Genomic DNA, 25,149 nt, shown 5'->3' with positions numbered 1-25,149 from the left:
CCACAAAGGAAAAGGTGTTATTATGACGTCACTTTGCCTATTGGTGTAAAACAAACAACACCCTTCCTATATGGGTGTAACAGACATCACCCTTTCAATATGGGTGTAGCATGGACAACACCCTTCCAAAAGGGTGTTATCCCTGCATTTTAGCGTTCACTACAGCCATGTAGTTAATGGACAGACTAGCTGTTGTGAATGCTGCCTAGCCTTAGTTATGATACTACCATGTTCAGTATGAGCCAGAATATGTGAGGCGTCGTCATATCGCGCTTCTGGTCTGTCATGTGGTAGCATATGTAACGTGTGACCCTTTCAGGAAAAAAACTTAAGTTTCGCGATCGCAGCAATGCACACACCCTATGCTTTTCATCATCTTCCTCTGCAGTGATAGTACACTGCCAGTAGGATGCAGAGCGCAATAACAACGCACGCTGCACTAAGGACACAGGATCTCGCGCACCTTGGTGCCCCAGTACTTATCACTCCATGGAAACAGCACACGACCAAAAGCATGATGTTACATGCATTTCTGAAATAATTAAGAGCCTCCACTTTTCTTGGTCGAAAATTTTCGCAGCACCACCAGCTTGACCAGGAGGGAAAGCCACCACAGCTCGTTGTTGTAGCTTATATTGAATGAAATAGAGCGCAAGCAATGCATGGATTGGCGGCGGTAACCAGCGCAGTACTACAGAAGCATACGTTTGCCTGTCAAGCAGTTTTTTGCCGTTTTAAGCACATATTTGATACCTCGATTCAGCAAAGTTGTCATTTATCTCCACGGGATGCTTCTACTAGTACCTTCACATATATAGTGACCAAAGGTAGCACTGAAAGCCAAAGAACATAGTGCAACAAAGCGCTTCCACTTAGAATAATGCTTCAGCATTTGCAAACAAAACTGCATGTGTAGCTGTGCGTGGTGTTTAATAGATAAGCATGCACTATTCCCTGAAATTTATGTATGCTCCATTTACTGCCAGTGACCTGCTTATACCCAATAATTTAGTTTATTTTTCACCATGTGCTTGCACTGAATATCCCACAGGCATTGTAAGTTAAGCTACCAGAATAACAATCAGCTAGTCTAAGGTTACCTAATTGAACTAAATCATCGTAAAATTTGTGACGAAATGTCAGAAGAAAAGTATTTATTATTTCATTAAAGATAAATGGTTACATAATAATGTTTGTTCATTTTGAAAGTAAAAAGGAAGATAAGGAGTAAAACCATAGCACTACAAAGACATAGGCACAGAATAATAGCACAGGATTGCTCAATTAAATTTTAAGCAGCAAAGCTTCTTTAAATAACCTCACTACGAAGTATCACATGTATTCTTTCGAAAAGCACTGTATCTTATCATAAAGTACGAAAATAACCGGCCACATAAGAAAGAACAAGTCTGAGTGTGTCTATGTGAACAAAAGGATAGAACGTCGGGCGAGTTGGTACGGTAACATGATCTTGGATTGTAACGCAAAGTGACACGGACGCAGACTAGAAGCAGACAGGACGAGCGCTAACTCTCAACCTATATATATATATATATATATATATATATATATATATATATATATATATATATATATATATATATATATATATATATATATATATACAGGTGATTACAATAAACTGCAGCATAAGAACCTGATAAGGCATGAAGACATCAGTTAAACATATCACGAAGCAGGGACGTCAAAAAAGGAAACAACGAAAAGACACTACTTCAGATTAACACACGTGTTGTGAAGATACTGAAATTCACATTTTAACAGAGACAAATATGCATAGCTAACGCAAGCCTCTCCTAATCTTTAATGTGGAATGCCTCGATTATTTCCTGTGTGGTTTGGTATTTGTGTATTCGAACAAAGGTTTACAACCGCAATTGAAACAATGTGACGCTATATGTGAAGCGTTAGGGTTGTTAAGTGAATGTTTGTGTTCTTTTAGTCTTACATTAATACACCTGCCGCCCTATCCAATGTAAGTCTTCCCGCACTTGAGAGGAATCTGATAAGCTATACCAGTCTTTCAAGGCACAAAAGGGGACACATGTCTAACGCCGAAATATTTTCTTTTTTGCCACGCTGTTCAAGTTTCCTATTTATCATAGGCACATGATAGACAACTTGTGGGGGGCCGAGAAAACTGTATGGACGTAATACCTATTGGCTATGTTCCGTAAACCATGGGATAATCTATGTATATAGGGCACCACCGCTAACCTTCTTTCTTTTTGTTGTTCTTGTTTCTTAGTGGGGCTTTTTACCCATTTTAAAAGCTTTTCGCAGGTTAGTGATAATAAATGCACAGGATAACTAGCCTTCTCGAGCCTATTTATTTGTTGTGAAAAACTGTTTCATATTGCGTAGACATGACTAGCTTACTCAGCTCTTAAGTCTGCCATTACTAAGTCATGTGCACACAATAGGAAATCTATAAAATCTACTATGAAATCTATCCACATGCCATGGCCGGATTCAAACGAGGCCGTTCGTCAACAGACAGCGTTGTTGACTTGATAACATTTGTGCAACACCAAAAGGCCTGTAAGCGACTATCTGCTGCTCTGTTTCTAGACGTTAAAGGAGCTTATGATAATGTCACCCATGAAGCCATCCTTAGCACGTTAGAAGCCGTCGGCACACAGAAAATTCTACGTGCACACAGAAAATGGCCCGACGTCCGAGCATTACGGTAGCCGAGGAGTCCCTCAAGGAGGAGTGCTTAGCCCGACTCTTTTCAATCTCACCCTCAGTGGATTAGTTTACAACCTGCCAAGCACCGTACCACTTTCCATCTATGCGGACGACATCTGCATTTGGGCATCAGGTGTGACACGACTTCAGCTTCGTGCTCGGCTTCAGAAGGCAGCCACAATGACATCTTGCTACCTTCGTGAACAAGGACTTGAAATTTCATGCGGAAAGTGCGCAATGGTGGCATTCACGAGGAAGCCAATGTCTGGTTACGGCGTATCTATTAACGGACCACTTATACCATACAGCAGATGTCACAGATTCTTGGGAGTCGTAATTGACAGGCACCTGTCTTGGACTCCGCACGTCAATTACGTGAAAAAGCGGCTGACTGCTATCTGTCACCTGTGTTTCTTAAGGACGACGGGTTTGTGCGACCATCTGTGACTTTTAATGCAATTTCTGTAAGACCACACGCGTCAGCGAACTCGCCGCAATTTCCTTCTTTCCTTCCCTCCTCTCTCTCTGTGTGATCTTTGTTTTCCCATTTCCCACTCCCCCGGTGTAGGGTAGCCAACGGGACGTTATTCTGGTTAACCTCCCTGCCTTCTACCTTTCTCTTCCCTCCCTCCTATTATCACTAACCTGTGAAAAGCTTTTAAAATGGGTAAAGAGCCCGCTAAGAAACAAGAAAAACAGAAAAAAAGGTTTGCTGTGGTGCCCTATGTACATAGATTATTCCATGGCTTACGGAATATGGCCAATAGATATGATGTCGATACAGGTTTCTTGGCCCCCCGCAAGTTGTCTATCATGTGCCATATGATAAATAGTAAATTTGAACAGGGTGGCAAAAAAAGAAAAGATGATTGCGGCGTTAGACATGTGTCCCCTTTTGTGCATTGTAACACTGGTATAGTTTATCAGATTCCTCTCAAGTGCGGGAAGACTTATATTGGACAGAGTGGCAGGTGCATTAATATTAGACTAACTGAACACAACCATTCACTTACCAACACTAGTGTTTCACATCTATCGTCACATTGTTTCAATTGCGGTTGTAAACCTTTGTTTCAAGACACGAAAATTCTTTCAAGACACAAATGCCAAATCACACAGGAAATAATCGAGGCAATCCACATTAAAAGATTAGGAGAGACTCGTGTTAGCCACGCATCTTTGTCACTGCTAGAATGCGAATTTCAGTATCTTCACAACACGTGTGGTAATCTGAAGTAGTCTTTTTGTTGTTTCCTTTCTTGACTTCCCTACTTCCTGATATGTTTAACTGATGTCTTCATACCTTGTCATGTTCTTATGCTGTGGTTTTTTGCAATCACCTATATATAGACATATATATATCTATTCTTCGTTTCAACAAACATATTGTTGAGAGTCAGCGCGCGTCCTGTCTGCTTCTAGTCTGTGTCCGTGTCACTTCGCGCTACAATCCAAGAACATATGTGAACAAAACATGGCCAGTAATAACTAGTGAGCACTGCACAAAAGTTGAACATGAAAAGTAGTAACAGTAAAGACATATACTTCGCTCAGCTGAACTGCGAAATATTGCAAATATCACAACGACAGCATAAAACCTGGGCAGGACAGAGCACTGACTGTTAGTTACAGTTGCAATATGCACACCAAATCTAGACATAAAAATAAACACTAAACTGCCGGAAATGGTCATGTCTCTCCAAGAGACCACTCAGGACCAAAATGTATACTTTTTATAATTCCATCACATAGATTACTGATCTAATTAAACATTAGACACATGAGCCTTTGTGTGTCACAAATACCCTGTTCTCATTACCTATGCATGATTACCAGCCTTGGTGAAAAAATGACTTGCATTAATGTTTTTAAGCAGCAACGGTATAAATGCTGCTTGTTCTCAACTTTCTGCTGTGACAGCACACTTGTGTGCAGTTGTGAACGCAGTTGCCTATAGGGGTCAAACAATGTTTTGGCTGCCGAGGTACCGTCTACCGAACATCTGGTTCAAGATAGCTTGCATCTCGGAGTGTGCAGCCACACTGGTGGCAGAGCATTCTTTTTTCACCTTGCCAGTTGATAAAGCCTCAGCCGCTGCAATCACCCGCGACTGCTCGTAAAGGTGCCATAAGGTCAGGCAGCAAACAGCTACTACGTAGCAAAACATTCAGAGTACATTGTGTCAGTCGAGGTGTGTAATTTGTGCTTTAGTTTGGCAGCATTGCCACAGAACTATTCGTTGCAGCTCCTAAATTTCAACCACATCAACAAAATAAATTAGGAAACTTCCTTCACTACGCTGGCAGATGCTCAGCTGCAGGCTTTCTAGAACCATGCATTATCTTCAGACAGTGCAAGTACATCCGGTAGCACATCTTTCAAGCACTCCTGACAAGTACACAAATTACATTGTACACAGAGCATCTGGTGTCCATTTACCTATAGAGATAAGGTAGCCCCTAGAACACGTTCTGTGACAGGCATGCTGGACACTTTGTCCCCTGAAATGCAAGTGCGATTTGGTACTTCAGAGCCTGTAGTGTCCTTTACATCTAAATGAATATTGAATACATACTAATAACATGAAGACGACAAAAAATGCCATCAGCCATCAACTGTGTGGCAAATCTGGGTGCGAGCTATTCTCTTATCAAATATACCTGTAAGCATTGCAACCAATGTGCTCCCAAGATGTATGTGGCATTAGTCATTGCAGAGCTGTAAGGACATGACAATGTTAGGATGATCATGTTCTTGAGGCTTTTTTCCCCACTTTTCATTTTTTGAAATGTGTATACTGCAGTCATGAAAGCAAAAATGCTACAACTGGCGTGTGGTAAGTTTTGCGTCTTATTTCCAAGCAGCGCATTGAAACGAGCCACGATGACAAATTGGAATGCTGTTACCTCATCAGACATTAAAATTTATTAAACACTAACAAAACCAGATAGGCATTAGAGTGAGCATCACTTAAATACATTACACTGGTTTAAAGTTATTGCACCGCTTTGTGCCAGGTAAAAATGTTAGAAACATCAAAAATGTTCAGATTCTACGGCCAACCGTGAAAATTAAATAAAAACATAATTAAGTTTTCTTAAAGGGGTTCAGAAGCTTTACAACTGGCAGTCTTGGTGATGGACACGCTGATAGATGAGCAGCTATTCCACTGAGACGACAATGTTGAGGGGTTCGCATGGAAGTCTGCGAGACATTGAAGAGTTGTTCTTGGTCCACATGAAGGACGTTGCTTGCATACACGTCCGGGCCACCATACTGAATGCATGGTGCTACCGGAACTTTTTCTCCCTGCGTTGTGGTAAAGAAAGCATGGTTAAATTTAGACGCTATTTAATATGCATAAAAAGAGGTGAGGCGTGCAGACAGGACACAAGAGTAGAGAAGTGAACACGAACGGTAAAAAACACGAAAAATTTCATGAAATTGTTTTAATTGATAAAATGTTTGTACTATATGTCATTCATTATGAGGGTTCATAACCGCAACATATTTCTTTTATAAGCAGGTAGAATTATCAGCTTGGTCAGTTTGTACAAGCTTCTTTGAAGCAAGAAATCGAGTTTCACAAAGACAACTTCAACATTCTTGATTGAAAAAGGAACACCTCAGATAACATGCATTCCTGTGAGTGGAATCGCACAGTTCAAGAAAAACAAATTAAAACTGGCGCACCGATCCTGAAAAAAGGATAAGCACCTGCTACTGCAAAAAGCTAATTAATTGATATGTTTTAATAGCACAAGGGCATCTTTGGCCAAAGAGCGCCCAGTCTATACTGCAAAAGATAAACTTAGCGCATCTTTACAAAGCAAATATATACAGATGACTGATGCCTCTCTGCACTACAGTTGCTTTGCTCTAGCATGAAGTCATTTTAATGCACGCACATGTACTATCGGCCAAAAAAGTAAACGGACCACGGCTTAGGTGGCCGGAGCGGCTGCGGGGCCACACCGGGGCGCTGCTGTCTCGCTCCGCGCACTGACGGCGAGAGTGCCCCGGGTGACGCCAGACTTGGCCCTCACTCTCGCGCGGTGCCTTGTCACGCTTGATAAATTTCTAGTGCGCCGTTCGGTTGCTCTACTGCTGGCAGTCGCGACGAAGGAAACCGTGCATCGCCGGTAGTCCAGCACATGGCGCTGTCGCACAGAGGCGGACGGCAGCCGGACAACAAACCGCCGCACTGAGAAGGAACGGAGACCCGTTCTGATTGTTGTTTTGTTTATATTCACCGTATCTTTTATACTAGTGCATGTCGCCGGCGTCCACCGCTGCTCGATTTTAGGCAACGTCGCGCAAGTAGCCGAAACGGCGGCTACGGTGACGCGCGCTCTTTCACGCCGCTGCGTTAACTTAGAGAGTTGGGAGCGCTGCGTGGACGTCCGAAGCTATAGCGGCGGCGCTCTCGATGCCATGGCGAGTGAGCGAAGTCATCGCGGCCGACGGCAACTTTTCATCGCACTGAGGACCCCTTCAAGCCACGGAATGTTTCCATGAATAAACTTTCATGACTGACTATAGTTATTCCGATCCGTCTTCCCAATTATCTCTTCCTGGCCGTGCTTTTGTAAAGTTTCATTACGGCCTACGCATTGTAGTATCTAATTAAAGCAGTTTTCAGAGGCGTCGCTGATGTTAATATTAAACGTACTACTGGAGACAATGACGGAAAAATGATCTCGACATATAAGCCGTGCCCGAAGTAAACCTTGCCGCCTGCGACTATCGCGCAGGCGTAACAGAGCGCGCGTCACCGTAGCCGCCGTTGCGGCTACTTGCGCGACGTTGCCTAAAATCGAGCAGCGGTGGACGCCGGCGACATGCACTAGTATAAAAGATACGGTGAATATAAACAAACCAACAATCAGAACGGGTCTCCGTTCCTTCTCAGTGCGGCGGTTTGTTGTCCGGTTGCCGTCCGCCCCTGTGCGACAGCGCCATGTGCTGGACTACCGGCGATGCACGGTTTCCTTCGTCGCGACTGCCCGCAGTAGAGCAACCGAACGGCGCACTAGAAATTTATCAAGCGTGACAAGGCACCGCGCGAGAGTGAGGGCAAAGTCTGGCGTCACACGGGGCACTCCCGCCGTGAGCGCGCCTAGCGAAATAGTAGCGCCCCGGTGTGGCCCCGCAGCCGCTCCGGCCACCTGAGCCGTGGTCCGTTTACTTTTTTGGCCGATAGTACATACACACGCCACACCCAAGTGTAACAGCTTCAGAATTAAAATTGGGAAGCAATGAAGTCGCAACCTTGAACCCTTGATCCCGAGCTGTACTAGTGACTGGAGGTAGTACCAATATCGCCAATGACGAGTCGCACTCTTTCTGCCCGATGGTATGCTGCTCTTATTGTCAAAGATGAGTTACAGTAGGTATTGAGGGAAAGCTGCCCTCAAGAGCAGCTTTTATTTTTGTGTTATTTCTAACCAGAGACCAATGAAGTAATACATTTTAGAATGAGAATGACACCAAAAAAAATGAGTACATAAAAAATTAATTTGGTAAATTTTTCTGGAATTAACTTGGGGGTTAACGGGTAAAGCGGCAATCGAGAAACTAGAACAAGTTTTGACATGTTTGCCACCAGTGAATGCTAGAAAATATGTTGGCATTCTGTAGTTTTGTCCAACAACGCAAAAGGGATTCATAATAACTAAAGGAATAACTGGAAAGGTATCATGAAGTATATTTCGTCAATGTAATGCAGAATCACTGAACTTGTGTTACGATATAATCTCCACTCGATTAACCTGCACTTTCTGAACTAGTTCAGGAGGCGCTGCATTTCACTACTCGTTCCACCAGTTCAACATGGCAGCAACTGCACGTTGTGATTTGTTTTACTTAGTGCAGGCTTTGTACAGGGCGACTTCACAGCATTCCCTGCACTTGGTCGAAAGGTAGTGCATGTTTACGCAGCAGGTGTGGTGCCGCTTCTGCACGAGCGGGGCGCAGAAATCATAGTTTCATACAATAATTATTAGAGGGAACTCTGACGCTAGTGTCTACAGGAGATGAAACAAAACGGTTGTGCCAGCATGGGAATTATGGGAAGTACATGGATTTGCCTAAACTTCGGCTGTTTGGCTTAAAACGGCTTTGTGACTTTGTAAACTAGCCATTTTCAACAATATACTGTGTAATAAATACATAAACGTCATTAAAAACGTCCGACGACAGGATTCGAACACAGGAACTCTAGAACAGAAGTCTGATGTTGAAACCATTAAGCAACAGAGGCATGTAACGACAAGCGAGCGCAACGCCCTGATGAATTTATCTCGGGCATACCAGTGCCTTGAGATGCTTGGCGCGTTTCGATTTGGTCACCTGGACAAGCTCAATCGTTCCAATTAATAGCAATTATGCGTGTTGGCGGCGTCTTCTGCACTTCGACGTGTATAGACTGCGCTGAAATTTACGACAATAGGATTTATATAGCGTATAATATGCAAAGCCACAAGAACGTCTGAATTCACAAGCACGCAGTTCAGACAAATCCATGTGCTTCCCATCATTCCCATGGTGGTACGACTGCAGCGCCAGAGTTCCCTATAATAATTACTGTAAGAAACTCTATGGCAGAAATAACCGAAGTTCCTGGCATTTTGTTCTGGAGTAATAAACTAACTTTTGCTATCCCATAAATCTTACTGGTCATTAATTCCAAGTTTTAGTGCAGTCACATGTCTAGTAGGCAATTGTGGTATTTTGCATAAACATTGCAAAGCCAACTGCGATGAAAGTTCACTCTGGTAAATTGGTTATGATCGAGTAGCATAGGCTACTGAAGCAATGTTAGCAATCTCTGGAAGGCTAGTGAAGTAATTTTTTTATTAGCAGCCTTTAAACAGCGTTTGAGCATAAGACACCTGCACCTCAGATATGCAGATATTTCCTTGACTCAGCAAGAAGCGATGCTTCATGTTCCACGAGGCTACTTCAATAAACGCAGTATTGGTTCTCTCTAAAAACAATGCCAATGCAGATGATCCAAATATTTTTCAGGGGCAACAGTTATGCCTGAAATCATGTTAGATTACAGTTTTTTTAAACACACGATCAGACCATGTTAAAAGTGCTGAAAATCCTCCTATTTATCAGACTAGTCATGTCTCTGCACACAAACGCTACTATTAGGTCCCATGCTATATCATCATCTTAACAAAAACTTCACTTAGTAATACACATGCTGTGATAAGATTTCTTTGAGACCAGATTGAGATGCTGTACAAGGTAAATTCATTATTTTTAAAATGAAGCTCCTGTTCTTCCAAACGAGAAGAAAGGGAACTGAGGGGCAAAATTTTTTCTTAATCTCAGCTGGGAGATGCCAGGGAAGGCACGTGGAAACCTATTTGTAATTTTCTATTTAAATGTAGAAGTGATAAAGGCAAATGAAAATGTTAAAAAAAACAGCCATGGGTGGAGAAAGAACCTACAACCTTTGCATTAGGCATGCGATGCACTAACCACTGTGCTACCAAGGCAGCATTCAACCGTCTACAATGGCCCCTCAAATTGTCGACGCTCGAACGCGGCCGTAGTACCACAGTGGTTAGTATATCACATGCGTAATGTGAATGTTATAGGTCCGTTCCCCATCCACAGGTGGATGTCGTTTCATCCACTTTCATTTCCTTTAAATTTATCATTTCTATACTTCATATAAAAAACTTAAAACATGTTTCTGTATGCTTTCCTTGGCCTCATTATCTGCTGGCTTCTTCCAGTTCTGTTACTTCCAACATTTATACATATTCTCATCTGGTAAGTAAACAGCTTTTGCACGTTGCTGGAATGCAATATAAAACATTATTGCAGGGCCGTGTTACGTAGAAAGGCTTACATTGCCCAGGCAAGGTGTATTAATGTAAATCTAAAAAAAAACTATTCCCACTCTAGAAAGCCATGCTGTGTACTGCTGTGTGCAACAGGGTTTGAAGAAAACAACTTGTTCAGAAATAAAGCCACCAAACAACGAGGAAATATGAAAACTAGATGAAAATTTGTGCAGTTGCATAGTTAAAAATTTTGCACAGCAACAGATGAAGACATAATGAAGGAAACGCGAGGATGGTTTATTTTGGAAACACGAGGTAATATACTTGAAAGATGCATATGAGCTTACATGTGGAGAAATATTGTTTATGTAGCAGCCAAACTACGAACAGGCCTAGAACACACTCATACAAGGTGTCGAGCATGTAAATATCATCATCATCATCATCATCATCATCATCATCAGCCTGGTTACGCCCACTGCAGGGAAAAGGCCTCTCCTATACTTCTCCAACATCCCCGGTCATGTACTAATTGTTGCCATGTCGTCCCTGCAAACTTCTTAATCTCATCCGCTCACCTAACTTTCTGCCGCCCCCTGCTACGCTTCCCTTCCCTTGGAATCCAGTCCGTAACCCTTAATGACCATCGGCTACCTTTCCTCCTCATTACATGTCCTGATGCCCATTTCTTTTTCTTCATTTCACCATCATTCGTCTTTCCATAGCTCGCTACGTCGTCCTTAATTTAAGTAGAACTCTTTTCGTAAGCCTCCAGGTTTCTGCCCCGTAGGTTAGTACTGGTAAGACACAGCTATTATACACTTTTCTCTTGAGGGGTAATGGCAACCTGCTGTTCATGATCTGAGAATGCCTGGTAAACTCACCCCAGCCCATTCTTATTCTTCTGATTAATCTCATATAAATCTCGATGTAAATCTCATCATGCCCTGAAGTCAAAGAAACATGGCTTTCTCATGATTCGGTACACATGGCTGGTTCACACAACTTAGCCGCTTCTATATATGCCTTGTAAGTACCAGGTGGTCTGTGCGACTTGTGCAAGCTTTAAATATGTACAAGTGCCACGTAGCTGGAGAGAACCAAGGTAATGTTGCTTGCCATCGTTTTGAGCAAGTGAAACCAATTTTTGCATTTTTCCTAATTAGGTAATTAGTTATTAACGATTATTTAACTGCTCAAATATTATATTCAAAGTAAAAGTGTCAGTGCGAAAATTGTAGAGCATCCTGAAAAATTCCCAATCCAGCTTTCTACTGCTCAGTAGGTGCAATACATATGTTTTTTTTTCAAGCTTGAAAGAAGCCTGTGAATACATGCTAGAAGTGCTGTGCAACTAACCACTCGTGCACCTAAACACCATTTGGCACCTTATTTCATGCTAGAAAAAAACACTTTTTGAGAAGAATATTTTAGAAATCGATTTATTATTATTGACTATGTTTTAGGCAAAATGCATGAAATAGTGTGACTGCCACCTCCATTTCCGGCGACATGAATTGACTCCCTTTTCATATCAAAATCCAGCTATACATGGTGCGTGTTTTGAGCTGGTTTTGTAATTTAGGCTGGTTTTGACTGATTGAAACTTCGCACCCCAATAATGGAGTCTACAGCCTAAAAAGAAATTGGTACATAAACGGTCGCTGTGAGTACTGCATACTCCTTTAACTTAGTGCAAAGTGCTTGTGAGCCAAGAAGTTGGTAGTTCTAAGCAGTATTTCTCATTTTGACCTGGTGTTACAGTCACGTTACTATGATGCCATGCTGCTCAGTCATGCTGGTCACAGATTCAATCTAGGCCATGGCAGCTGCCCTCCAATGGGGGTAAAATGCAATAACGTTTATGCACTTAGATTCAGGTGTACATTACAGAAGGACAGGTTCCCAAAACTTTAGGTTTTGACTTTGGAATGTAAAAGCCCTTAATTTAATTTTAAAATCTAAAGGTGCTTTATTACGAGCAGGACATCATCTTGAGCTTTTGCTGCACTGCCATGACACCAAGAAGCTCCGAGTAAATAAAATCAATTTCTTAGACAATCTCCATCTCTTGCAAACATTTACAAACACTTCTCTGCATGCACCTCTGTTGCTGTTATATTTGGTTCCGTATGCCAAGGCGGGTTAGGATGTTAGAACAACTTTCAAACCTGTTTTTTTTTGGCGCTATAAAGTTGGTTATTCTTCTTCTCTGCGAGGGCCGAATGCACATTTCAGTGCATCAATTTCTTCAGAAAGTGCACTCTTTATTTATTTGTGCATGCAAAAAGGGTTCAGATGAACTGCTTTCTGAAGATCTGTATAACAAGCAAAAACAATTCTATGAAGGCTGCACAAAGAGAAAGGATTGTTTTGTAAATATGTTATTTAGTTCTTTAAAAAAAAGGTAGCTGTAAGTAATCTCTTCCAAAGTGAAAATTGTCCCTACCTGGCTCTGCTTCATTTTCCGATGTTGATGGTCCATTCGGGGCCACTCAACTGACAGGCTGCACATTGGCCATGTCCCGTGTGCTGTCACCAGGCCCAAGGTCGATTGACATCCTCACCAAAAGTCGAGTCCGAACTCTATAAAAGAAACATCTCATCATTTTGCTATCAGTTTTGTCATCTTATGTGTTTCACAACGGCCGTCAGTGAAATATTCCGTCACTTGGATACTGAAAAAATTCAAGCATTTTCTGGCAGCCAAGCTGAATACACAATAAATTGAGAACATTAAAGAGCAAATACAGTTGTCACATTAGATTGATCAAGTACAGCAGGAATAGAAAGAAATCAGTGATACTGTGTCTTTTGGCTTTGAATGCAAGAAACGTAAAAACAGGAACTTGCAGCAACGCCACTTTGAATTTCCCGCGTTAGCTACACCTCACAACAAGTTTGGCATCGTCCGGTACTCGGGGATAGTAATCGCTTAAAATTAAGATGAACGAGCGTCGGCATAAATAAACAGGATACTTAACCGGGCAATATTTGCGCATAAAACAACGCACGTTGCGAAGCTACTGTCAAATAGCCGATGACGCATCGGCGGGCGGTGCGGTTTCGGCGAACAATTCAAAAAGGAATCAGAGTTTCACTTGTTTCACGCCTACTAAGCTAAGATAGAATTTGAGTTTGCTACTTAACTATACTGGATATTTACGCTCCGAATAAAACGCTGGAAATTTTGTTACGTCACATTGCATACGCATGAAAGTGAGAAAATTGCTTTTATTGTATTCTGCCCAGGCGGCATGTAGCAGCTACCACTCTCATGCAACAAAAGCATGAAAGTGGTACTCGCGGCACGGAAAACAAACACATACAGCGCCAACGTTACGCCTCTTGGAGTTAAAACTAAGCACGATCAAGCCAGTTTTCTAGCCTTCATAACGCCGGGAACACGACCAAACATCGAGCGAAACAACTGTCTACTCTCGAAAATTATTACCGCTTCCATTTACATACCTATCCAGCCACAAGCAAAAGTCAATGGGCTAGCTGTCCACAAGCCGCAAGTTAGACTGACAGCAACATATTACGGTAACGAAAAACAATTTCCACGCTGACTTAGCCGCCGCGGTGTGCGCTAAGTGCCGCAGTTCTCGTTTGCCGATCGAAATTCACACCATGATGACGAGCACTGCATCTTTCACATGAAATATTGCACGCTTGGCTCCGGAGCTCAATAGGAGGGCGAAACGCATTTCCACGTACCTGAAATCCGCATGCCGGAAATCCGTCGACGCTTCCGAAGCCCGTACGGCCGCTTCACTTGGAAGGGAGGCATTTATATCAAACGTTTCACATGCGACATGTCTCACACCGATTATGCTAACACGAGAAAATGACGCAGGCCGCATTGCGACGCCGTGCAGCCGTGCATCCACCGATGAGCAGCGCGCGCGGACTTGCAGAGAACAAAACCATACAAAACGTTAGGCGCGAGAAGATGGCGGCTCTCGTTGTGGAGACGAAGCTGCGGCAGTGTTGCCACGACACATTAAAATATAGTAGCAGATTTTTCGCGAAAAATCTGTAGAATTCAGTAAATTGTTAATTTCAATTTTTGCACTCAGTTTATGAGCCCACGAATTCAGCGCTTATGTTAGTACTCTGTTGAAGTATTGTAGCTTCCAGGAAATAGTACAAAAATTGACCCCGAGATTCTTAGCGATACTTTTGAAAAACCCGGGGATCCAGAGAGCCATTGTTAAGCACGAATTTAAAAACAGGGAAGCCCTCCGATGGCCTATTCAAAGGCGTCAGATGGTAGTTAGTACCTGAAAGCGTTAGAGTATAGTATCTTCCAGACAGGGGTAATTGGAGATCGCTGGGAGAGGCCTCCATAGAGGCCTCCGTGCTGCAGTGCACATAAAAATAGGTTGGTCATGATGATGATGATAATGGTGGTTTCATAGTTGTGGGATTCGGTAGTGCACCCACTTTCACAAATTCACCGCCTCACCTTTTCCCATAGAGCATAGAAACTCTAGGCCTTTTCCCCACTTTCCTCAAAGGCAGAGGTAGCGCCACGTTTGAGGGTCTGGAAATGCAAGAATGTATGTTAACCTCGGAGCCAACCGCTTTCTATTTTTCTCTCGCTAGGTGGCATCACAATAATATAACCTCTGCAACCTCTATAACCATCCATCCATCCATCCTCAGTACTGAAAAAGTTGCAGATTTCGCTTTCGTTTCAGTAGAAAAGCAAGAAAATCAGCAGACTCAAGCGCTTTATTACTGAATTAGCAGAAAATTTTAAAAATGAGTAGATCTACTGATAAATCAGCAGCCGTAGCATCACTGAACTGCGGTGTAGCGGTGAACCAATGTTGCCAACTGTTGGTTTCGACGTTATGACGACGGTGGTGGCTTTAGTGGCCTGTGTTGCGGATGTCTAATTTTTCATTTCTTTTCCCCAAACAGTATAGTTAAGATCAGTTCTTTGTTTACATTCTTTTACTGTGTCACTTGGCATAACTTTTTGTCTTTTTATGCAAGTAAGCGGCTAATTATGGCCTCCTAGATTCGCGTGCGCCCGCTTCGCATGCAAATCTCGGAGGCCATGGGACAACGCGTAAGGATGCGTCGTTCTTGTCGTTGTTAACGTTTCATCATCGTTACTTCAACTTAGAGGCGTAGTGTCTCTTTTCCCGTGGGTGGGGAGGGGGCGACCAAGACGGCATCGCTCAGCAGGGGGCGGGAGAGTAGGTTGGTGTTTGTTGTTATCGCGAAATTCGCGAACCCTGTGATTTTTATTGCGAAAGCAATACTGCTCGCACTTTTGGCCCATCGGTGGTCGCGGCGCCTCCTTACACAGCTGCGCGTCAAGTGACCGTGTGACGTCACGCCAGACCGAGAGTCGGGGCCTCAGCTCGCGCATCGATGGTGGAGGCGAAGCCTTGCGCGCCGCTACTGCGGCGCTACCGAGAGAGGGCGCTCGCTGGTGTGACGTCACGCGAGACCGAGAGACGGGGACCCAGCTCGCGGCATCGATGGTGGAGGCGAAGCCTTGCACGCCGCTGCTGCGGCGCTACCGAGAGAGGGCGCTCGCTGGTGTGACGTCACGCCAGACCGAGAGACGGGGCCCCAGCTCGCGGCATCGATGGTGGAGGCGAAGCCATGCGCGCCGCTGCTGCGGCGCTACCGAGAGAGGGCGCTCGCTGGTGTGACGTCACTCTAGGAGGATAAGTGGGGCTACAGCTCGGCTCCTCGCAGTGGTCGGCGCGCTGCCTTGCGCTATGTCGGATGATGTATAGCCATAAGTTTAACAAAGGGCAACCATGTCCACACCATCAGACGAAGCAAGGCACAGCCAAGGGTATTGCTTTCGCAATCTTCCAGGCTTAACCAAGCTAAGCCTTCAGCCAATTTTTTTTTATAACGTAAGCATTTCTATATTTACCCAAAAAGAAAAAACCATCCGTCGGTCAGTCCGTACTGCACGATACCTTTCAAAATAGAGCCCGCCGCAGCCAGTGAATTCACCTTCGTGCTAGCTCTCGCTTTAACGCAACCGAAGCGGCGAGAACATAGAGCTCACGAAGCTCTCAGTTCATGCCGCAATATGCGCTTTTCGCAGATAACTTTCTAGATAGGTGTACGCGCGTGTGTTTTCAAAACGAAGTAAACGGTGAGAACACAGCGCGTGAAGTTTTCAGCAGTGGGCAGACTGTTCGCACTTCAGTTCGCTTTCAAGATACGGTTCGCGCGGCCGTGCCACAAGCAGCCGCCGCCGGAGAACGGTTGGTAATGGTTCGACGCGGATGGGAAGGGCTAAAGAGCGATAACGGCTTAAAATGAACCGAACGTCACTAGCGCACCTGGCCCCGCCACCTGCAGTATTTTGCTTGCACCATTCACTTGGCGCCGCCCTCCACAGCAGCTCGTGTCGCCGCAGTGCTGTCGCTTATATTCGTCGGATCAAGTCTCATAACACTGATAACGACATGGACTGCGTGTAGATGAGGAAGAGTCACAATGCTTACGCATACTCAGACAAATCCCAGAGGAGTTCCTGTGTGATTTTTTTTACCGGAAATGTAAAAAAAAATCAGACAGGCGAGGGCCAAGGCACTCATCGATCTCCATGCCCAAGACAGGGGTGCCGTGTTTGTGGACGCGGCAGAGTATCCACATGACAGAAAGGCATTCGCCGCTGCAATCGTCGGGGCATCGACCGGTGCAACGAGAACAGCGGCGAGTGTGCGGACTCGAGGGGCGCATCAAGCCGAGGAGGTGGCCGTTGCCCTGGCCATCTCCGACCCCGAGTGCACGACTGTGGTCTGTGATTCTATGACGGCAGTGAAAAATTACGCCAGAGCAAGGGTGTGTGGTGAAGCCGCGCGTGTGTTGCGTGTGGTCGATCTCGCGAGTGAAAGTCGGTGTGTGGTGATAAAGTGGTTTCCGGCCCACATGGGCAGTGATGTGTCGGAACGCGGCAACGCTAACCACAACGAGACGGCGAACGCGGCGGCGCGAGGACTAACCAACCGTGCCGCTGCTACTACAGCCGACCCGTCGTGGTGGTGGGAAACCAAGGGCAAAATGACTTCCTACAACGAAATTATGAAATGGTACCGACTAGAGCGAAGGACTATGCCGCCACCTCATCCGGGCTTGACCCGTAAGGAGGGGGTTTTATATCGACAACTTCAAACGGGGTCGTTATTCACCCCGGTGTTGATGAAGCACGTGTGTCCAAGTGTTTATGAAAGTGATCTTTGTTGTGTGTGCCGAAAGGAAAGAGCCACTGCAGCTCACATCCTTTGGGACTTTGCTAAGAATCCGCACGAAGCTGCAACGATAACAACGATCCCGCCGCGGCTCGAGGCCGCAACGAGGTGCTATGACCAAGATGTCCAAACCCAGGCCGTCCAGCAGCTCTCGTCGGCCCTCGAAAGGCAACGACCGAGCGAAACCGGAGGGAGGCTGCCACCCCAAAAGAGGGGCAGGCGCGGTCGACCAAAGGGAATAGTGCGGCCACGGCCGAAGTAGAGGCGCCACACGCCGCGAAGACGTCATGGCCGCGTCACGGTAACGCCTCCCTAACAGGGGAAGGCTAACCGTTCTGCAGGCATTCACAACAAAGTTTTTCACTCACTCACTCACTCACTCACTCACTCACTCACTCACTCACTCACTCACCGGAAATGTGCAGTCGGTGGTGACCCGAGTTGACAATGCATGTAGAGGGGTGCGAGGCTTTTCTTTTTATGAGAGTGTTGCCCAGCTTCCAAAGATCTGCTCAATTTAAGACTTGCTGATGGCTGTGTGTGTTTTTTTTAATTTACGCATGCCCTCGAACTGCCATGAATCCTTCTGTGTAATGACATTAGAGCAGTATCCACGTCCAAAATGAAATGCAGCCGCTCATTGGGCTACCTAAGGTTTGCGGCCTGGCGGCAGCTCCCCTCCCCTCCCCCGTTTCCGTTGACAAGTTAGGGGGAGGGTATAGAGCAATCTTACACCCCCCTCCCCACAGTGGCGTGGCCAGAAAAATTTTCGTGTTAAGGGGGGGGGGGAAGGAGTGGAGCCATTGCCATAGTAGCAAAAAATTTACTGTTAGTGAGCGCTACAAGTGCCTGGCGTGGCCCCCTTGGCTATGCCGCTACTCGCCCCTCCTCCCCCCCGCAATGACGCAAATCGAGCTATCAGAACGTGCATGACGCGCATGCACGACATAACATGAATGACATGCCGCGAAGCTGGCATGGATGTTGTGACATCATCATCATCATGGGCCTATTTCGATGTCCATCGCAGGACGAAAGCTTCTCCAGCGATCTCCGATACCCCTGTCTTGTGCTAGCGGGTTCCATGTGTCTTCAAGTTTCCTAATTCCATCACGTCCACCTTGTTCTCTGCCGTCCTCGACTGTGCTTCCCTTCCCTTAGCACCCATTCTGCAACTCCAATAGACCAGCAGTTATCTCCCTTACACGTTGCAATGTCTGCCCAGCATGACTTCTTCCTCTTGATGTCAACCAGAATATCAGCTATCCCCGTTCGCTCTCTAATCCACATCGCTGTCTTACAGTCTATTATCGTCATGCCTAATATTTTTCATACCATCGCTCGTTGCGCGGTCCTCAACGTCTTCCAAAGTTTCTTTGGTAACTTGCAAGTTTTGGCCCCATACGTTAGTAACGGTAGAAAGTAATGTTTAGCAGTAAGCTCCATGGTCATGATTTGGTAATGCCTGCCGTAAGCTCTCCAACAATGTTTTTTAAAAATTTTGTTAATTTCCTTGATCAGAGGCCCCTGCGAGTAATTAACCTCAATAAACGTATTCTGCGCAGGTTCTACAGGCTGACTGCCGCCCATGACATTTCGTTCTCTCGCCAGGCTGTGGAACATTACTTTTCTCTTTTGCATACTAACTTTCAATCAGACTTTTACACTTCCTGCGCTAAGGTCCTCAAACGTTTGTTCCAAATAGTCTGCAGCGTTGCTGAGTACGCCAATGTCATCTACAAACCGTAAGTTCGTGAGCTATTTACCGTTAGCCCTCACTCCTAACCATTCCCAGTCTAACTGGTTGCACACCTTTAAGTATTCAGTGATAGCATTGTAAATATTTTGCCATTGATCATGCGAAGCCTTTTGCAGATATCTGGCTATGCAATGTCGGCGCTTTAGTGTCATCCGTTCGATATCAACATTCTTGGGAAACTTCATTTTTGACCGCTGTTCGGAGTCAGTGCGCTGCTGCCTAGATGCCCCGATCTGATCATTCCAGCAACCTGATTCAAGCGCAGGTAGCACGCGTTTCATGTATCGCCAATATCAACGCGTTAACTGCCAATGTTCATTTATCATATACTGTAAGCTTGTTCACTTACTCCTTTATAATTAGGGTGTAAATGAGAAAGACTGGGGTGTTGCAAGGGTGTTTTCTTCTTGAATACCCTTTTCCGTTAAAAAAGGGTGTTTCAAGGGTGTTTACAAAGGTGAAAAGGTAAGTACACCCGCATTACACCCATAATGGTGTGATTTTTAAGAGTGTAGGAAACTCGCTGACTCGGAAATTGAAGCCTCGCAGCGAGACTTGAAGCAGCGCCGATCGCTATTTGCAATGAGACCGTCTGCGCCGCTCGAGTGTGGCGCGGCTACGTTACAAAGCAGAAAAGCTACTAGATTTGCCGTGTTTATAGTTTATAAACGCTAACTTCACTCTGCTGCAGCCAATCGCAGAGAGCGTCGGCAGCATTTCAGAGCGGGAACGACGAAGCTTTCGCAACGGTGTGTCGCGTGAATACGCGCTGATCTCTAACGTAGCCTTAACTGCGATTGTGCAACCACCGTCTGTTTATTTCCAACGTGTAACCTTGACAAGTTCATGTTACGTAAGCATTGCACGCGCGAAAGTGCGTCTCACTTTACGTTGTGTAGCTATGCAAGGCTACCCGTGCAGCTCTAATTCTCGCGTTGGTTACGCTTTCACAAATGTCTCGCCTTCTGGGACGAATCCCGCTATCACCTCCGCTCCCATTTGGCATGCTTCATAATGACAGCGTGTTTCTTGGACGGACTACGCTTGCCTGGCGTGAGATTGCTTCACTTCACTTTATTACCTTAAAGGCCCCCGGGGTTGGGGGTGTTACATAATGGGTGGGTTACATGTATAAATTATATAATAAACAAAGAAAACACGTAATGAACATAAATTATTCGCTGTTACATACATTAGTTATACAATTCAGAAATTTAGATGTACAGGTGATTGCGGCGATGTCGTGTGGAAGGCCGTTCCAGTCCGGGGCTGAGTGCGGAAAGAATGAAGATGCGAATGCAGCAGTGCGCGTACGAGGCCGTGCAACTTGAAGGGGATGACCAATGCGGGGGGAAATACGTGCCGGCGGATTGATGTAGGGCGGATGACGAAGTGAGCTGTAATAAAGTTTATGAAACAAGCACATACTAGTAATACGACGTCTACAAGCTAGAGATGCTAAACCTGCCTCTGCTTTTAATGATGATATACTAACGTTATATGAATAGCACGAATCTATGAATCTTGTGGCTCGACTTTGTACTGATTCTAGGGAAATTGTTAGATAATTTTGGTTAGGGCTCCAAATAGCAGAGGCGTATTCTAATTTAGGACGGACAAGTGATTTGTAGGCAAGTAATTTTAGGTTTTGCGGGGCATGTCGTAGATGGCCTTTTAAGAATCCAAGGGTTCTGTTAGCGGATGATATGATTTTTGTGACATGTGCGTTCCAGGTTAGATCATTGGATAATGTTAGGCCGAGGTATTTATAAGTGTGAGTTAATTCTACCGTAGCGTGCGAGATTTTGTATGAGAAGAGGAGAGGATTACGTTTTCGGTTAAAATACACGAGTTTACATTTATTGGGGTTTAGTTCCATGAGCCATTGGTTACACCAGTCCTGTACGCTGTCCAAGTCATTCTGGAGGGCGAGCTGATCAGAGGTGTTATTGATTGTGCGATAGACGACACAGTCGTCGGCAAAAATACGGATGTTACAAGAGACTTGCGTTGGTAGGTCAATAATGTATATTAAAAATAATAGCAGGCCCAGGACTGATCCTTGCGGGACACCTGATGTTACGGGAAGAGGACTAGAGGCTTGATTATTAAGGTAAACATAGTGGGTGCGGTTAGCAAGGAATTCACTTATCCACTGTAAAATGTTAGGATGAAGGTTTAACCATAAAAGTTTTAGTAGCAAGTGTCTTTGGGGTACTTTGTCAAACACTTTCGCGAAGTCCAGGAATATTGCATCAGTTTGAAGGTTACAGTCAAGGTTCATATGCAAGTCATGGTTGAAAATAGCCAATTGTGTATCACAGGATAGGTTTTTACGGAAGCCATGTTGAGCAGGATGAAAAAAATTAATAGTCAAGAAAGTTCATTATGTGGGAATAAATGACATGTTCCATGATTTTGCATGGCACACTTGTTAAAGAGATGGGGCGGTAGTTAAGGGGTGATTCTTTGTTACCTGATCTGAAGACCGGAACAACCTTCCCCACCTTCCAATCGCTGGGAATGCTACCTGTGGAAAGTGATTGTGCAAAATGTTTTGATAGATACGGTGCGGAAGCAGGGCCAGTATTTTTGAGGAACTTGGGGGTGATTTCATCAGCACCCGCTGAAGATGACATCTTGATATTTTCTATAATACATATAATGCCGTGCGCAGAAAACATGATTGAAGGCATAGGCAAACTTAGGTTGGTAGTTGCGGTAGAAAGTGGCATATCAGTTTCGTGTGTGAAGACGGATAAGAAAGTGGTGTTAAAAATATTTGCACAGTCAATGTCACTGGTCATCTCGCCAAGTGGGTTAGCTAGTGTGATGATCGGAGCCTGTTGAGTATTTAGTACTTTCCAGAACTTCCTCGGGTTATTTGTTAGGATCTTGGGGAGGTCAGTTTCAAAAACTCGCGTTTGGCATTACGGATAGATTGCAGGTATGTTGGTTCGGCTGTGTTATATTTCTTCCAGGCGCGTGCGCTTGGGTTGCGTTTTGCTGCACGGAAAAGTCTCTTTTTTTGTTCCCGAGTGTCTTCAAGAGCTTTGAAAACCATGGTTTGTTGTGACTGGCACGAAATGTCATGGTGGGAATAAACTTCGCGGTGAGTTCGGCAATTTTAGTTTTGAAAGTAAGCCAATTATCCTCCAGGGATCGATCATCGAAACCCGTCTCAAAGTTTGCAAATGATGGCGTCAGGTGATTATTAATCTCTTCGTAATTCCCTCTGTCAGAGAGGCGAATTGTTTTGCGGAAAGTTTGACGCGATTCAGGGGTGACGGTGAAAGTGGCGTGTAAAACTTTGTGGTCGCTGATTTCGCGGAGGTAAGTAAGCGATGATAAACTTTCTGGGTGATTAGATAGAATAAGGTCCAAGATGTTGGAGGATTCATGTGTGACTCGTGTGGGTTCAGTTACTAACTGGGCGAGATTGAAATTCAAACAAACGTAAACAAAGTTGGTTATTTCGGTGTTGCCTGTTGGTGTTAGGTTCAGCCAGTCAATGAAGGGGTAATTAAAATCACACAAAACAATAATGCGCACGTTGGGATGTTTGCCAGTTATTTGATTCAAACTATCGTTTAACTGTGAAGATTGGATGAATGGAGGGGGGTCTGTAGCAGACGCCTAGTATGACGATTTATGGTACAGAACGACAGATTACCCAAAGTATTTCAAGCTCCGATTGGATGTTAATAACAGAACAAGGCAACAGCTGGTTAGTGGCAATAAGAACACCTCCTCCTCGTGAGTTCTTGCTGTCTTTGCGAAAAACGTTACATTGCGGCAAATCAGCCAAAGGTTCCGGATCGGTGACGTCGTCTGTTAGCCACGTTTCTGTTAGTACGAGTATATTGCTGGCAGATGAAGAAACAAGATTACAAATGTGTTCACGTTTTTGGAGGAAGCTACGTATGTTGGTAAAGATAATAGAAAAAGAAAGATTTGGCAGTTTACCGCGAAGGCTTTTACAAGGAAGATTAGTAGCGCGGCGATAGGTGGCATGCTATAAGATTTCATGAACAGATTGTGATGACTCGTCGAATACATAACGTTTAGTACCGATGCACAAGGTTTTGTAGCGCAAGGAAAGTTTAGTAATAGTAGCTTTGGCAAACTTTACAAGGTGCTTTCGCGCTTGTCGGATAGGGCGTGAAAAGTCCTCCCCTATGCTGTAATCGGTGCCTTTTAACTTACGGCCGTTTGAAAGAATCAGCTCCTTGGTTTTAAAAGATGTAAATTTGACTATTATGGGTCGAATGCGGTCAGGAGAATGGCGCCCGAGACGGTGAGCCCTTTCAATTTCTTTGGGGTCAATGGATAAGTCTAACTGATCACGGCACAGGCGGAGGACTCTTTCTTCAGATTCGGGGTATGTTTCGGATGCATTATCATCTTTAATGTTGTAAAAAATTAAATTGTTACGTCGTGAGCGATTTTTGGCATCATCCAAACGGGCTTCAATACCTCGGATTTCTTTGGTTGTTTGGGTGGTGTTAGCGCAGATGGTATCCATGTCGATGCGTAGGGTTACAGCATCTTGATAATTAGTTTCCAGGGCGGATAATCTGTTACTCAGATCAGATATAGTTTGTACCGTAGTTGTAAGGTGATTTCTAAGTCCTTGGACCTCGGCGATTAAACGTGACTGACCATCAGACAGTTTCTTCAGTTCCTCTAGCACCTTTTCGGGGCCTGGGTTTGATTCAACCTCGCCAGCCAAGAGGAACAGGGTGACCATGACATCAGCACATTCAAGAGCAATGGAAAGGCAGCACTGTGGGCTCGGCAGCTGCAGGAGACAGTAGTTGCTCGATTTTTTAATGAAAAGAGTATTGCTTACTAACCTGCGTAGCGAAAACGAGCGGGTTGGATGACTGCATCAGGGGGGGGACACTCCGTATACATCCCATTGGCCGTTTTCGAGCAGACGCTCTTTCGACGCTAGCGCCAAGGTCCCCTTCAGTTACGGCCCTAACCAATGGGCGACGCATTAAGCAAAATGGCGGCGCACATGATTGTTTACGTTGTCATGGCAACAGCAACAGCAGCCGCGCGGCACCTCCTCTCCCAAACGTTTTTCTTTCCTTTTTGTTTTTATTATGCCGACCCGCTCCACTCCCTTTCCCCCTTTCCCCCATGCCGCGCGCGCCGCTCACTTTTTTTTGTTTTTACCCGTAAGCGGCGCGTTTTTTCTTCTTTTTTATAGCGCGCTTGTTACCGCGCGCCACGTGCCAGCTCGCAAGCAATGCGCGCGCTACGCCGCGCATTGGCATTGCTTGCGAGCTGGCGCGTGCTGCGCCGTGGGCTATGCGTTGGCACGCACGCAGTCTTGCCCATACTTATATTATACCAGCATGTGCCGGGACATAAAAAAAATTCCACTTCCAACACAACAGATGTTTAGTCTCGCTTTATTGACTTCGTTTCCGAAAAGAGATTTTTCTTACAACGTAGTGTGATACACGCTCAAAAAATGAGCAAAAGTGAAAGGTGCATGACATATACAAGAGTACTAAAGACAAAAGTTCACAGATGGTGAAATAACAAAAGAAAGTGCTAGAAAACGCGAAGGCCATTTCATGTACACACATATAAAAACAAAATTTTTATATAACGTCCT

The 25,149-nt window shown here is 44.7% G+C and overlaps 1 protein-coding gene across 1 annotated transcript in view; it reads left to right on the top strand.

The window, feature by feature from the left end:
• Positions 1–25,149, top strand: part of LOC129380402 (synaptic vesicular amine transporter-like) — a 1,298,997-nt gene that overhangs the window by 1,078,789 nt on the left and 195,059 nt on the right. The window lies entirely within an intron of this gene.

The sequence above is a fragment of the Dermacentor andersoni genome, chromosome 1, assembly GCF_023375885.2.
Source record: "Dermacentor andersoni chromosome 1, qqDerAnde1_hic_scaffold, whole genome shotgun sequence".
Lineage (NCBI taxonomy): Eukaryota > Metazoa > Arthropoda > Arachnida > Ixodida > Ixodidae > Dermacentor > Dermacentor andersoni.
The sequence above is the reverse complement of the archived record's forward strand: the minus strand, read 5'-3'. Positions and strand labels throughout refer to the sequence as shown.